Source organism: Bufo gargarizans, chromosome 1 (assembly GCF_014858855.1).
Source record: "Bufo gargarizans isolate SCDJY-AF-19 chromosome 1, ASM1485885v1, whole genome shotgun sequence".
NCBI classification, from domain to species: Eukaryota; Metazoa; Chordata; class Amphibia; order Anura; family Bufonidae; genus Bufo; species Bufo gargarizans.
The window spans coordinates 79447359-79464306 of record NC_058080.1 but is presented as its reverse complement, the minus strand read 5'-3'; the positions used below and the strand labels follow the sequence as shown (position 1 = coordinate 79464306).

Here is a 16948-nt window from a genome sequence, read left to right as displayed (position 1 = left end):
CACCTGTCCGAAGTCTTCTGCCCCCCTGGATCCAGCCGGATCACCACCTTTGATGTGCGGCTCCTTGGTGAGGGACGCTACACCGGAAACAAAGGGGGGAATTCCACTGGGGCTGCCGTGGTGATGCGCTTGCTGACGGGAGACAGAGGTTTTTACAGGGACCTCTGGTCCTCCTTTTCTTCTAAAGAGCGAGAATGAGCAGGGGGTTTCGGGTGACCCCCTGGTCTCCTGGGTGGGAGTGCAGGCAGTTTTTACCCGGACTGCCTGAAGCTTCCCGCTAGAAAAAAAGAGACAAAATTAGTAAATCAGCAGACCTGCAAAGCAGGAAAGTCTTCCTCCTACAGACACTAAGCTAAAACAACTGATTAGCTTGGTCACTGCAGGAAGAAATATAGCTGAAGAGGGAGAAGCTTACACTTTGTGTGCCTAGTGTCCGCCTCCTAGCGGCAACAGCTATACCCCATGGGCAATGCCTGTCCTCCCCAATGAGACAGATGAGAAATGCTGATTTCAGCAGTGTGTCACTTAGGAGCTAAAAGTTAGTGGTTGCTGAGAACCAGCATCATAATCATTGCAGCCCGGGCCTGGAAAAGAGTCAAATCTACCAGAGAAGAGTCCTGGTTATTCATAAGCTCCTGCTCTCCCCACCCATCTGCTGATGATTGGCAGGTCTCGTCTAGAGAGAAAGGGAGAAAACTAGGTAGAAGACTATCAGTCATCAGCAGGTGGGCAGGAATTCCATGACTCTTCTCAGGTGGCCGTGACTCTATGCCAGGCCTAGTCTGCAATGACTGTGATGCTGGTTCTCGGCAACCACTTACTTTTAATGTATAAATGACAGAAATCAACTCACCTGTCTCTACTTTATGCTACCATTAGTATGGGCAGCATAAAGTTGATGACAGGTTCCCTTTAAGTTCACCTGTAAAGGTTAGAGTGCATTTTAGATTGTGTGTATTTAGAAGCAAACGCTTACACAATACATAAATGTGCATGGGTATTTTAACTGCGCAATCATGATGCAATGTAGGGTGTATTGATCTAATGGACAGATTAAATGTGATAGTATACATATGTAGAAGACCTAAATAAACTGTCGGGTAGAACTTGTGTAGACAGACAAATATTTCATGTATGAAATGACGGAATAAGTGGTTTAGTAAGACCCAGGAGTTGGGTCAGTTTAATAATTACAAAGATCTTTCGAAATATAAGAAAGACAATGAAACAAAAAGGAACAAGAATGTACTAAACAAGTGCAGACAGTAACTTTGACGCCATGCACTACAAGTTGGGCTGATTTCACATGGTGTCTTGCAGTGTCCATAAGCGGTATATGTCAGGAGGATTTCCAGATGTATAACCCAAACAGTTGCCACAAAAGGACACTCATTTGGCACTATGGATAGGGCAAATGGACCCTGCAAGGCAGTGTGAAAGCATCCTTATGGTGACGTGCACTCAGGATGACGGCTTCTTCTTCTTCTTCTGTTTATTTTTATTCTTCCAAAGAGCTGGAATCCGTGAAGACTTCTTTACACTTATTTTTAGACTTCGTTTGCTCTGATTTTGCTTTCTAAAAAAAGATGAAAACAGATTTTATCAGAACAGGCTATACAATATACAAGACAGTGAACACACACATTACACCTAGACAGAAATCTATGGCAGCTCTGAGCTGCCGTAGATCTTTGGCTTCATTTGTGACAGAAAACTGGCATAAATGAAGATAAATTTGTCGCTGTGTCTGGCCACAACCTGTTCCAGCCCTTGCCAGGAGGGCAGGGCTGGGTAAAACTTTGCGACTTTTTAACTCCACTTTTCTGTCGCAGGGAGATAAATCTGTTGATATGTTCTTTGATACTGTAAAGACATGCAATGTACTGTCTACACACAATGCTCTATACAATGTATAACACTTTAAAGATGCGCGAGGCAATACAGTGAAGACACACACCATGAAATGTCATAACTCACGTTTTATGGCGCGGACAGCTGTTGCGTTTATGATCTTTGTCTCCACACACAAAACAGCCTTCTACCTTACTGCCGCAGGAATGACCTTCAAGAGCACAACGCCCACAAGAGGAACAGTGTGTCCATGCTGTGAAATAAAGCCCTGGACCAATCAGTCAAAGCTCAGTTGTGTTATTGGCTACAGTACATACAATTAATCTGTCTGGCACAAACAGTAAAAGTCATGCAAAAAGTTTTCCAAGCCTTAAACAAAATTCAAAAACTTTCCTGGGTCATACTCTAAAAGAAAGGCTATTGTGTTCCAGTTTGGGTGAAATGAGCCTTACATTAGCATTACAACACAGGGGGCTATTCCCAGACTACGACTACACAGAGGTTCCACCACACCGATCAGAGTCCACCACCCCTGCTTAGAATGAACAAGCTCCTTTTGGGTGTGAAGCCACGCACTGTGCTACTCCGTAAAAAGGAAAGCAAACGTGAGTGGCCCGTCAATGGGGAAAAGAAAAACAGGTCATGACAGACCCAGAATTGGATCCTGTAAATATAAAAGCCATTGGGCCAGTGTGAACAAAGTCACACATCGATACATGGCTTATCTATGAAAATGCTTACAATTATGGGAGCCCAGATGATTGTTACACTGTGTAATCCTAATATAACTATACAGGTTTCAGTGAGATGGTCCAAGTACATGAAACAACTACAACACAGTCCTAGTGAAGCCTTCTCAGATACGTGCCAACTTCAGTAAATCGCCCCATTGCAGTGTTCTCCAACACATACACAATGTCCGCAGAAGAAAGCGTTTGTGAAGGTATAAGAAGGTAAGGCAGGGCTGAGCAGACTAAATACAAATTCCATATCTTGTACTGTATGCTATATAGTGAGGCTGGGGACACACAGACTTTTTGTAGCTACAGCCATTCTTCAAAGGAAGACAGTAAGTTACAGAATGTATTCTACTGCATCTGTAAATTAACTGAAAATTGATCTCTTAGCACTCCAAAAAGTCGAGGTGTAACCGTAGGTTAAAGCAGATCCGGCAGGCTGTTCTGGCCGGGAATAGTCTGCCAGATCAGTTACTGTCAGGCGCTGCTGGAATGCAGTGCACGGCAGTAACGGATCCGGCAGGTTGTTCGCGACCGGGAACAGCCTGCCGGATGTGCTAAACGCAGATATGAAACAGGCCTTAGCCTAAAAGGCAATGTGTCAGACTGTGCAGGGCCCAACTGGTAACAACCATCTGGATCTTTATTGCAAACTGCTAGTAATTCATTCATAACTTCTAGAAGGAAGATAAAAGGAATGACAAATTATAGAGTCATAAGAATAATGCTATGATGCTCCAAAATTGTTATTATATGGGGAAAGCAAGAAGTTACTAAAACAAACATGTCTGGAGAGGTGACAGGTCCTCCTTATACAGAGGCTCCCAGGATAAAAAAAAAAAAAGTATGCCAACTTGCACCAGCCTAGCAGAGGACAAAAGGACCTCTCCTCAGTCTAACTAATGGGCACTTATGGATATGTTTGACGTATACACCGGGGGATTCTCCAGCACATTTTTTTAATGCGCCCTTATGGTGCAGACAGACGATGTTGCAGAGCCTGTGCGTGGCCACATAACGGTGCAAGCAAAACAGAGGTACAACCTTCAAGACTGTGCCGCTATTGTCACCGCATAGTTGGCAGCACCTGAACCTCGCAAGATCTATAACAATAACATGACATGGTGGCCATGACATGCCATCACACAGCGAGGACAACTAAAAAATTTATTAAAAAAATTTATTCCTGCAGTTTTTTGCACTGGCCACTAAGCCTAATAATAGATGCTACATCTTGGTGTGTACAGATCACTTTTCAGCAGTCATCTCATTATCATCACAAACAGGATTAGAAGATTAAAATTACAGATATCACCTATATACACCGTATATAGCACAGGATTCACCATTTACAATAGGTGATATACCAGCTTATCTACTCCTTCCTGACCTCTGCACAGGTGACAGTGCATACCTAGAAAACTCTCCTACAGAAGTTAATGAGGTCCCCTCCGCTCCATTGTGTCTTTAACCCATGATGGCTGCTGTTATAGTGCTCCAGATGGCGACCAAAATGGTAGCTGATGCGATTTAGAATTTGAAAATGGCGACAAAACTTTTTAGTCTTGTCGCCATTTGCAAATAGACCCACCCAGGAAGGTGATGTAGTTGAATACGGCAGCGAGGCACAGGAGTTGAGAATTCCCTGCCCCACCAATCACCCTCATAGGGCTCAGGCTTCAGGTCTAGTAGGCATGAGGCCTATGTAAAAGTAAATCTCGTTGCAAATCGCCTTTTCCCTGCGCAATTCTGTTATAGTAAATAAAAAGCCCCTTGCCTTGCGCGATCCTACACAGGGCAAATGAGAGCATCAGAGCATGAATTGCTCTGATGGTCAAGTCAGGGGGGCTGCCGGGGTGAAATTCTGGGTATGTCTGGGTTCAGCTTTAAACTTAGACAACCCCTTTAATGCTCGTGGTATTGCAGGGACATTTCTATTACAGGGGCATATTAGGGGACATTATTTTTGGAGACACTATACAGTCATGTGAAAAAATTAGGACACCCTTTGAAAGCATGTGGTTTTTTGTAACATTTTTAATAAAAGGTTATTTCATCTCCGTTTCAACAATACAGAGAGATTAAAGTAATCCGACTAAACAAAGAAAACTGAAGAAAAGTCTTTTCAAGATCTTCTGTAAATGTCATTCTACAAAAATGCCTATTCTAACTGAGGAAAAAGATAGGACACCCTTGCCCCTAATAGCGAGTGTTACCTCCTTTGGCTGAAATAACTGCAGTGAGACGGTTCTTGTAGCCATCTACCAGTCTTCGACATCGGTCTGAGGAAATTTTACCCCACTCCTCAATGCAGAACTTTTTCAGCTGTGAGATGTTTGAGGGGTTTCTTGCACGTACAGCCCTTTTCAAGTCACCCCACAGCATCTCAATGGGATTCAAATCTGGACTTTGACTTGGCCATTCCAGGACTCTCCATTTCTTCTTTTTCAGCCAATCTTTGGTTGATTTACTAGTATGTTTTGGGTCATTGTCATGTTGCATGGTCCAGTTCCGCTTCAGCTTTAATTTTCTAACTGATGGTCTCACATGTTCTTCAAGCACCTTCTGATACACAGTAGAATTCATCGTGGATTCTATGATGGTGAGCTGACCAGGTCCTGCTGCAGCAAAGCAGCCCCAAACCATGACACTTCCACCTCCATGCTTCACAGTTGGTATGAGGTTCTTTTCTTGGAATGCTGTGTTTGGTTTACGCCAAACATGTCCTCTGCTGTTGTGTCCAAATAATTCAATTTTGGACTCATCTGTCCAAAGAACATTATTCCAGAAGTCCTGGTCTTTGTCAACTTTATCCATGGCAAATGTCAGTCTGGCCTCGATGTTTCTCTTGGAAAGCAAAGGTTTCCTCCTTGCACACCTCCCATGCAAGTTAAACTTGTACAGTCTCTTTCTGATTGTAGAGGCAAGTACTTCTACATCAACAGTAGCCAGAGCCTGCTGTAGTTCTCGAGATGACACTTTAGGGTTTTTGGAGACCTCTTTTAGCATCTTGCGGTCTGCTCTTGGGGTGAACCTGCTGGGGCGACCAGTCCTGGGCATGTTGGCAGTTGTTTTGAAAGCCCTCCACTTGTAGACTATCTTCCGGACAGTGGAATGGCTGATTTCAAAATCTTTTGAGATCTTTTTAAATCCCTTCCCAGACTCATAGGCTGCTACAATCTTTTTTCTGAAGTCCTCTGACAGCTCTTTTGCTCTCACCATGGTGCTCACTCTCACTTCAACAGTCAGGAGCACACCAAACTAAATGTCTGAGGTTTAAATAGGGCAAGCCTCATTCAACATGCAGAGTAACGATCTACTAATTATGTGCACCTGGTGTGATATACCTGTGTGAGATCTGAGCCAATTTAAGAGGGAATACATGTGAGGGTGTCCTATCTTTTTCCTCAGTTAGAATAGGCATTTTTGTAGAATGACATTTACAGAAGATCTTGAAAAGACTTTTCTTCAGTTTTCTTTGTTTAGTTGGATTACTTTAATCTCTCTGTATTGTTGAAACGGAGATGAAATAACCTTTTATTAAAAATGTTACAAAAAACCACATGCTTTCAAAGAGTGTCCTAATTTTTTCACATGACTGTACATACATTATTAATGGGAGTTCAATGTAGGGTTTTATTATTACTAGGGGCATTTTAGCCGATATTATTATTACTGGGGGGAACTCTAGGGAGCATTATAATTGCTGGAAGCACTATAGGTACATTGAGGGTTATTTACTATACTGAAATACTCCTAAACTAGGCGTAGAAAAAGGTCTAAATGTAAGACTGCTCGGAAGCTGTCTTACATTTAGAACTGGTGCTGGATGCGCCAAAGTTATGCAGAGGCCTGCGCCTTTTCATAACTTCGGCGGATCCCCCGCCAGCACAAGGCCTTTATTAAGATCGGCATCTAAAACATTGGTCTTAATAAATGTGCCCCATTATTTCTAATCAGCAGTACAGTATTTGGGGACATTGGGGAACACGGTGGGCACAGTACTGGGAGTGGCAGCAGGATGACATTGTTGGGTGGGGAGTTAGTTTGTGTAACAAACTCTGCAGAGAGGCGGCTGAAAGAATTTGTCATGGTGGTCAGGGTCAAACGGAGGAGATGAGGAAAGAGGAGATCTACATCACACGGGATGCAAGAGGTATGTGGTGCTGTATTCTCCTATAGGTTTCCTAGTGCTGGCAGGTAGTATGCTGTAAGTAGGGCGGACTCATTGCCGTGACTTGCATCTTACCTCCTCCTCCAAGTCTTTTTTTAAAATATAATTACATGTAATTTAAATTTGGCGACTCAAAATATTAGGAGCCAATGGCTCCTAGGCACTAATTAAGGAAGGTCTCTAAATGCTGTTAAGAACAGCACAGACAAGACGGGTGTCCCCAAAATAATGTTCAGGAACTAGAATAAAAAATCTACAATCAGATTAGAAAATAGAATATTTGTGTCACCATTTGGTTTTAACTGGCATAAAAGGTTTTCGGTGACAAATTCCTTTTAGAAGGTAGGTAGACAATGTTTATTTCACAATTTGCTACCAATATGAAAATATTTTCTACGGGCAGTAATAACTCCTTTAATACTTATGTAATATCCTAATATGTTACTTGAAGAACTCTGCTTCCTGAAAAAGGGGTGCGCCAATTTATTTCTGTACTGCAGCCGTGCAATTTGTTTTGTTTTCCATCCTTCTGGATATATTTGCATATGGCTCATTGGGCCTAACCTAATCCCTTTAGGTATGGATGACAGCGTGTTATAAGGTATTATAAGGAAACAGCCGTTGATAATTAGTATACAGCACATAGTATTCAGTTACAAAGGGAATACACGGTTGGGTACTTACACGGCTTCACGCATCTATTACACAGGTGACAGTGTTTCCACGCTCGGCCATCCTATAGGAAATAAAAAAATCTTACATTCAGTTGTTTACACTGCAGAAATCTAGATTTAGGCCCCTTTCACGCCTGCGGCAGGGTGTTCCGGCCGGCAGACAACGTCGGGAATCGGCCGGACATAAACCACTGCACGCAGCCGTCTTTGGCCGGCCGATTTTTAGCATATTTGTTGGGTCGTGGCCGGATCTCTGCCGAACCCCATTATAGTCAATAGGGTCTGGCCGGAGGGCGGAAGTATCCGGCAATGCCAGATGCGATGGTCTCCTGCAGACTGATCTCTATCGGAACAGCCTGCCGGATTTCCCTGCCACAAGTGTGAAACTAGCCTTAGTGTTTCCATGAAGGATCTAGAATCTAGATCTATGAAATCCTATTAGTAAGAAGACATTTTCCAACAGAATATACTTAAAGGGTTGTCTCACTTCAGCAAGTGGCATTTATCATGTAGAGAAGTTACTAATGTATTGTGATTGTCTATATTGCTTCCTTTGTGGGCTGGATTAATTTTTTGCCATCACATTATATACACTGCTCGTTTCCATGGTTAGAACCACCCTACAATCCAGCAAGCTATCGGAAACAGCACCAGCCTCTCTGGTGGTCGGGGGCACATAGGCTAGTGCTTTTTCCTACAGTGAGCAAGCACGACCACCGCTGGGTGGTCGTAACCAAGGAAACCAGCAGTGTATAATGTGATGGAAAAATAAATCCAGACACAAAGTAAACCGATTAAAATTCTGCAATTGAAAATGTAGTATAGCTGCCGCCAGCTCTATCCACTGCTCGTATCTGTGACAGTTACAAGGAGAATGCTGCAGCAGAAAGACACACCTCTGAGCAGTGACAGAAAGAGAGCGGGGGCAGAAAGACACACCCCTGAGCAGTGACAGAAAGGACACGCCAATGAGCTGTGATAGGGATAGGTGTAGCAGAAAGGACATGCCACCTGGGCTGTGATAGGGAGAAAGCTGCAGCAGAAAGTACATGCGGGGACCCACAGGAGGAGTGCTGGGAGGAGGATGGGAGTAATAGTGGTGGCATAGATAGGAGTAGCAGGCCCGTTTGGTTGCAATAAAAAAAGTCTCTATTTATGGAATAGATAATGGTTACTCTCTGGCAGCTTTTCAGTCTCAGGAGAGGCTTCTCTTTGGCAGGAGCTCACTTGAGTAGGTCTCGTCTCTGCTCAGCTAAGACTCACAAACTAACCAGAGGAGGCCAAAGCAGCCAATTTCCACAGCAACCTAACCAAGACTGCCAGAGTTAACTGTCTATATACATTTATTTGGAATGCATTGTGCAGAGAGACACAAATTCTTTTAGCATTAAAACACAACATTTAAATTTTTGAAAACAATAAACTTTTAGAAGTGATCCGCTGGGTCACTGCAGACTAGGGCTGAAACGATTACTCGATTCAATTGAGTAATTAGACCAAAAAAAAATCCTCAATGCTAATTTTTTTGCATCGAGGATTCGTTTGTGTCATGTGACCATGGAGCTGGAGTGAAGGGCTTGCTATTACTAACTGCTCCGTGGTAACCCGCCGGGCCGAACCGCACTTTCCTCCTGACACATCGTCAGGACCAGACGCTGTGTGATGTCAGGATGACAGTGCAGCGCGAGTAGAAGAAGATGGACACTATGTGGAGCGGGGCACCTACAGGAGCAGTAAGTATTTTATTTAATGGGCGCTTGGGACATGGCTAGGAGAGGGAGCTGGTGGCACTGGGGGGGACGACGACGACAGCTGATGGCACTGGGGGGGGGACAGCTGATGGCACTGGGGGGGGGACAGCTGATGGCACTGGGGGGGGGGGGGACAGCTGATGGCACTGGGGGGGGGGGGACAGCTGATGGCACTGGGGGGGGGGACAGCTGATGGCACTGGGGGGGGGGGGACAGCTGATGGCACTGGGGGGGGGACAGCTGATGGCACTGGGGGGGGGGACAGCTGATGGCACTGGGGGGGGGGGACAGCTGATGGCACTGGGGGGGGGGGACAGCTGATGGCACTGGGGGGGGACGGACAGCTGATGGCACTGGGGGGGGGACGGACAGCTGATGGCACTGGGGGGGGGGGGGACAGCTGATGGCACTGGGGGGGGACAGCTGATGGCACTGGGGGGGGGGGCAGCTGATGGCACTGAGGGGGGGGACAGCTGATGGCACTGAGGGGGGGGACAGCTGATGGCACTGAGGGGGGGACAGCTGATGGCACTGGGGGGGGGGCAGCTGATGGCACTGGGGGGGGCAGCTGATGGCACTGGGGGGGACAGCTGGTGGCACTGGGGGGGGGGGAACAGCTGGTGGCACTGGGGGGGAACAGCTGATGGCACTGGGGGGGGGAACAGCTGATGGCACTGGGGGGGGAACAGCTGATGGCACTGGGGGGGGGGAACAGCTGATGGCACTGGGGGGGGGGAACAGCTGATGGCACTGGGGGGGGGGGAACAGCTGATGGCACTGGGGGGGGGGAACAGCTGATGGCACTGGGGGGGGGGAACAGCTGATGGCACTGGGGGGGGGGGAACAGCTGATGGCACTGGGGGGGGGGAACAGCTGATGGCACTGGGGGGGACAGCTGATGGCACTGGGGGGGAACAGCTGGTGGCACTGGGGGGGACAGCTGGTGGCACTGGGGGGGACAGCTGGTGGCACTGGGGGGGACAGCTGGTGGCACTGGGGGGGGACAGCTGGTGGCACTGGGGGGGGACAGCTGGTGGCACGGGGGGGGGGACAGCTGGGGCACGGGGGGGACAGCTGGTGGCACGGGGGGGGGACAGCTGGTGGCACGGGGGGGGGGACAGCTGGTGGCACGGGGGGGGGGACAGCTGGTGGCACGGGGGGGGGGGACAGCTGGTGGCACTGGGGGGGACAGCTGGTGGCACTGGGGGGGGACAGCTAGTGGCACTGGGGGGGACAGCTGGTGGCACTGGGGGGACAGCTGGTGGCACTGGGGGGACAGCTGGTGGCACTGGGGGGACAGCTAGTGGCACTGGGGGGACAGCTGGTGGCACTGGGGGGACAGCTGGTGGCACTGGGGGGGGACAGCTGGTGGCACTGGGGGGGGACAGCTGGTGGCACTGGGGGGGGACAGCTGGTGGCATTAAAAACACAACATTTAAATTTTTGAAAACAATAAACTTTTAGAAGTGATCCGCTGGGTCACTGCAGACTAGGGCTGAAACGATTACTCGATTCAATTGAGTAATTAGACCAGAAAAAAAAAACCTCAATGCTAATTTTTTTGCATCGAGGATTCGTTTGTGTCATGTGACCATGGAGCTGGAGTGAAGGGCTTGCTATTACTAACTGCTCCGTGGTAACCCGCCGGGCCGAACCGCACTTTCCTCCTGACACATCGTCAGGACCAGACGCTGTGTGATGTCAGGATGACAGTGCAGCGCGAGTAGAAGAAGATGGACACTATGTGGAGCGGGGCACCTACAGGAGCAGTAAGTATTTTATTTAATGGGCGCTTGGGACATGGCTAGGAGAGGGAGCTGGTGGCACTGGGGGGAACCTGCTGGCACTGGGGGGGGGGGGGGACAGCTGGTGGCACTGGGGGGGGGCAGCTGGTGGCACTGGGGGGGGGGACAGCTGGTGGCACTGGGGGGGGGACAGCTGGTGGCACTGGGGGGGGGACAGCTGGTGGCACGGGGGGGGGGGGGGGAACAGCTGGTGGCACGGGGGGGGGGAACAGCTGGTGGCACGGGGGGGGAAACAGCTGGTGGCACTGGGGTGGGGGGGAAACAGCTGGTGGCACTGGGGGGAAACAGCTGGTGGCACTGGGGGGGAAACAGCTGGTGGCACTGGGGGGGAAACAGCTGGTGGCACTGGGGGGGAAACAGCTGGTGGCACGGGGGGGAAACAGCTGGTGGCACTGGGGGGGAAACAGCTGGTGGCACTGGGGGGGAAACAGCTGGTGGCACTGGGGGGGGAAACAGTGGTGGCACTGGGGGGGGGAAACAGCTGGTGGCACTGGGGGGGGGGAAACAGCTGGTGGCACTGGGGGGGGGAAAAAGCTGGTGGCACTGGGGGGGGAAACAGCTGGTGGCACTGGGGGGGGAAACAGACTGGTGGCACTGGGGGGGGAAACAGTGGTGGCACTGGGGGGGAAACAGCTGGTGGCACTGGGGGGGAAACAGCTGGTGGCACGGGGGGGAAACAGCTGGTGGCACTGGGGGGGAAAACAGTGGTGGCACTGGGGGGGGAAACAGCTGGTTGCACTGGGGGGGAAACAGTGGTGGCACTGGGGGGGGAAAACAGCTGGTGGCACTGGGGGGGAAACAGCTGGTGGCACTGGGGGGGAACAGCTGGTGGCACTGGGGGGGAAACAGCTGGTGGCACTGGGGGGGAAACAGCTGGTGGCACTGGGGGGGAAACAGCTGGTGGCACTGGGGGGGAAACAGCTGGTGGCACTGGGGGGGGAAACAGCTGGTGGCACTGGGGGGGGAAACAGCTGGTGGCACTGGGGGGGAAACAGCTGGTGGCACTGGGGGGGAAACAGATGGTGGCACTGGGGGGGAAACAGCGGGTGGCACTGGGGGGGACACCAGCTGGTGGCACTGGGGGGAGGAAACAGCTGGTGGCACTGGGGGGAAACAGCTGGTGGCACTGGGGGGGAAACAGCTGGTGGCACTGGGGGGGGAAACAGCTGGTGGCACTGGGGGGGAAACAGCTGGTGGCACTGGGGGGGGAAACAGCTGGTGGCACTGGGGGGGAAACAGCTGGTGGCACTGGGGGGGAAACAGCTGGTGGCACTGGGGGGGGAAACAGCTGGGTGCACTGGGGGGGGAAACAGCTGGTGGCACTGGGGGGGAAAACAGCTGGTGGCACTGGGGGGGAAACAGCTGGTGGCACTGGGGGGGAGGAAACAGCTGGTGGCACTGGGGGGGAAACAGCTGGTGGCACTGGGGGGGAAACAGCTGGTGGCACTGGGGGGGAAACAGCTGGTGGCACTGGGGGGGAAACAGCTGGTGGCACTGGGGGGAAACAGCTGGTGGCACTGGGGGGGAAACAGCTGGTGGCACTGGGGGGGAAACAGCTGGTGGCACTGGGGGGGAAACAGCTGGTGGCACTGGGGGGGAAACAGCTGGTGGCACTGGGGGGGAAACAGCTGGTGGCACTGGGGGGAAACAGCTGTGGCAACTGGGGGGAAACAGCTGGTGGCACTGGGGGGGAAACAGCTGGTGGCACTGGGGGGGAAACAGCTGGTGGCACTGGGAGGGGAGGGGGAACCAGCTGGTGGCACTGGGGGGGAAACAGCTGGTGGCACTGGGGGGGAAACAGCTGGTGGCACTGGGGGGGGAACAGCTGGTGGCACTGGGGGGGAAGAACAGCTGGGCATGGGGGGAAACAGCTGGTGGCACTGGGGGGGAAACAGCTGGTGGCACTGGGGGGGGAAACAGCTGGTGGCACTGGGGGGGAACAGCTGGTGGACTGCGGGGGGGAAACAGCTGGTGCACTGGGGGGGAAACAGCTGGTGGCACTGGGGGGGAAACAGCTGGTGGCACTGGGGGGGGAAACAGCTGGTGGCACTGGGGGGGAAAACAGCTGGTGGCACTGGGGGGGAAACAGCTGGTTGGCACTGGGGGGGGAAACAGCTGGTGGCAACGGGGGGGAAACAGCTGGTGGCACTGGGGGGGAAACAAGCTGGTGGCCAACTGGGGGGAGGAAACAGCTGGTGGCACTGGGGGGAAACAGCTGGGGCACTGGGGGGGAAACAGCTGGTGGCACTGGGGGGGAAAACAGCTGGTGGCACTGGGGGGGAAACAGCTGGTTGGCACTGGGGGGGAAAACAGCTGGTGGCACTGGGGGGGAAACAGCTGGTGGCAATGGGGGGGAAACAGCTGGTGCACTGGGGGGGGGAAACAGCTGGTGGCACTGGGTGGGGAAACAGCTGGTGGCACTGGGGGGGAAACAGCTGGTGGCACTGGGGGGGAAAACAGCTGGTGGCACTGGGGGGGAAACAGCTGGTGGCACTGGGGGGGGAAACAGCTGGTGGCACTGGGGGGGGAAACAGCTGGTGGCACTGGGGGGGAAACAGCTGGTGGCACTGGGGGGGGAACAGCTGGTGGCACTGGGGGGGGAACAGCTGGTGGCACTGGGGGGGGAACAGCTGAGTGGCACTGGGGGGGGGAACAGCTGATGGCACTGGGGGGGAACAGCTGATGGCCACTGGGGGGGAACAGCTGATGGCACTGGGGGGGAACAGCTGATGGCACTGGGGGGGAACAGCTGATGGCACTGGGGGGAACAGCTGATGGCACTGGGGGGGAACAGCTGATGGCAATGGGGGGGAACAGCTGATGCACTGGGGGGGGAACAGCTGATGGCACTGGGGGGGGAACAGCTGATGGCACTGGGGGGGGGAAACAGCTGATGGCACTGGGGGGGGGGGACAGCTGATGGCACTGGGGGGGGGGAACAGATGATGGACTGGGGGGGGGAACAGCTGATGGCACTGGGGGGGGGAACAGATGATGGCACTGGGGGGGGACAGCTGATGGCACTGGGGGGGAACAGCTGATGGCACTGGGGGGGGAAACAGCTGATGGCACTGGGGGGGGAACAGCTGATGGCACTGGGGGGGGAACAGCTGATGGCACTGGGGGGGGAACAGCTGATGGCACTGGGGGGGGAACAGCTGATGGCACTGGGGGGGGAACAGCTGATGGCACTGGGGGGGGGAACAGCTGATGGCACTGGGGGGGGGAACAGCTGATGGCACTGGGGGGGGGGAACAGCTGATGGCACTGGGGGGGGGAACAGCTGATGGCACTGGGGGGGGGAACAGCTGATGGCACTGGGGGAAGGGGGGGGGGGGAACAGCTGATGGCACTGGGGGGGGGGGAACAGCTGATGGCACTGGGGGGGGGGAACAGCTGATGGCACTGGGGGGGGGGAACAGCTGATGGCACTGGGGGGGGGAACAGCTGATGGCACTGGGGGGGGGGAACAGCTGATGGCACTGGGGGGGGGACTGCTGGTGGCACTGGGGGGGGGGGGACTGCTGGTGGCACTGGGGGGGGGGACTGCTGGTGGCACTGGGGGGGGGGACTGCTGGTGGCACTGGGGCGGGGACAGCTGGTGGCACTGGGGGGGGGACAGCAGATGGCACTGGGGGGGACAGCAGATGGCACTGGGGGGGGAACAGCTGATGGCACTGGGGGGGGGGAACAGCTGATGGCACTGGGGGGGGGGAACAGCTGATGGCACTGGGGGGGGGAACAGCTGATGGCACTGGGGGGGGAACAGCTGATGGCACTGGGGGGGGGAACAGCTGGTGGCACTGGGGGGGGGGGGAACAGCTGATGGCACTGGGGGGGGGGGAACAGCTGGTGGCACCGAGGGGGGACAGCTGGTGGCACCGAGGGGGCAGCTGATGGCACTGGGGGAGCCTTATGGCGCTGGCTGGTGGCACTGAGGGGGCAGCTGATGGCACTGGGGGGGGAGCCTTATGGCGCTGGCTGGAAGCTGATGGCACTTAGGGGGCAGCTGGTGACACTAGGGGGGAGTATGAGATTTTATAAAGAAAAACATTCTTTTAATTGGTTTTCTGTTATTAAAGTACTCGATTAATAGTTGGATTAATCAACAGAATATTCGATTACAAAAATAGTCGATAGCTGCAGCCCTATTGCAGATGTGCCCCGAGCTACCAGCTGGGAAAAAATCTAGCACATCAATTGGAGCAATGAATGGAGAGATCTCTGGATCCATGTGAGGTACAGGGCTGGTTCTAGCTTTGTTAGAAAGGATTTGTCATGTACTATATGATGTATGCTTTTTTAAGCATCAATCATGACATAACCCCTTTAGTGTGAAAAAATATACTGGGCCAAACAAATTGAGTAAGATCGCTCCAAGCAGTATGAATGTAGAACATGATGTTATGCCGTTCATTAGATTTGTCCATCTTGTTTTTGTAGGACGGCTTCTGTGAGTGTAGTCCCCAGGCAGTGCGAGACGCCACGTCAAGCCATTTTTGCTGTATGCTAATATATCTAAATTATGGAAATATGTCTGGGTACTATTACATTACTTATTTTTATGCTGCTAAGACAGGTGATTACACAACGTTGTTTATCTAAAATGTATGCCCGTCTATTGTGTAATGTGGAATTTCCTGCTGGCATCAAATAATACATATAACAACAGGGTCCTGCCCAGGGATAAGAGTGTATAGTCACCAGCCTCTATAGTAAATAGCTAGGGGCCCTGATGCAATATTTACATTTGCCCGTGATCATGACAAGCGCCATTTGAGAGCTGTGGGAGATGTATGTACAAATCCATTCATGCACATATTTGTAGGAGCATTGCGAGGCATTTAGCTATGGGCTTGTACCCAAGGGGACACGCATAGTGCACCGAATAGCCAGCAAGTGCCTAAGGGGAATACGAGGACTCGTCCACTCCTATCTTTGGCACCAAGCAGAGCTAGAACAGAGTCCAACTCTCACTCACTTCTTACTAGGCCGAGTCCAATTCAGCAGCAGCTGCACATAAGACATTGCTCTCCTGCTTGTGTCCCATGTATGCAAGGCTTTAGCGGAGCTGAGCTGGTACAGGCAGGCGGAGTGATGCTCCGGCCTGTACTGCGCTCAGTGCAGCCTCAGGGGAAATCTGTACTCCCATACACAGCAGTGTAAAAATAAATTACAAAAATTATTTTCGCACATTCAGAATAGGATTTTTTAAAGTTTTTTTTAAAAGTTTACGTACACTTTAAATACAAAAATTATGAAAAAGAATACAGCACTTTGGGAAAGAAAAAAAAGGAAAAACAAACATACTGTTACCTTGGAGGTACAAGATGTGCAGATTTCACAATGTCTGTTTTCTGAGGACACGCATCTCTTACAGATTGAGCAGAACCTACATTACAAAATAATAAGTGCCAAGAACAATACTAATTTACATAAAAAAAATACCATTCTACATCACACACAATAATGTTACATTATTTATCAAAGAGGAACTTTATAGGCGTTGTATAGAAGCGTTGCTACATATATATATTGTTTTTTATTATGTTTATTATGTTCACACCTACGTCACAGCTAGGGATGAGCCAATCGACTTTGGATGAAACATACAACTTAAATGTAATCTGTGATAGAGGCTGAGACTAGGGATGAGCCAATCGACTTCGGATGAAACATCCGAAGTTGATTCGCATAAAACTTTGTTTCAATACTGTACGGAGTGAGCACTCTGTAAAGTATTAAAATGTATTGGCTCAGAAATTGAATAATACTGTAAAAAAACATTTCCCGAACTCTGGTTTGGTTCCACTTCGGGAAATGTTTTTTTACAGTATAAATCTATTTCTGAAGTGATTATGCGAAGTCTCGCGAGACTTCGTGAAGTAACAATTTCGGCTCATCTGATCCAATACATTCTAATACTGTATCAAGCGCTCATATATATATATATATA

At 51.1% G+C, this 16948-nt stretch overlaps 1 long non-coding RNA gene across 1 annotated transcript; it reads right to left on the bottom strand.

Annotated features, from left to right (window-relative positions):
- Positions 1–1501: 1501 nt before the first annotated feature.
- On the bottom strand, positions 1502–16577 carry LOC122930587. The gene is made up of 4 exons (XR_006388151.1): positions 16309–16577; positions 7447–7498; positions 1978–2104; positions 1502–1576 (listed from the first exon to the last, which is right to left on the bottom strand). It is a non-coding gene; the product is annotated as an uncharacterized LOC122930587 (long non-coding RNA).
- Positions 16578–16948: the final 371 nt, after the last annotated feature.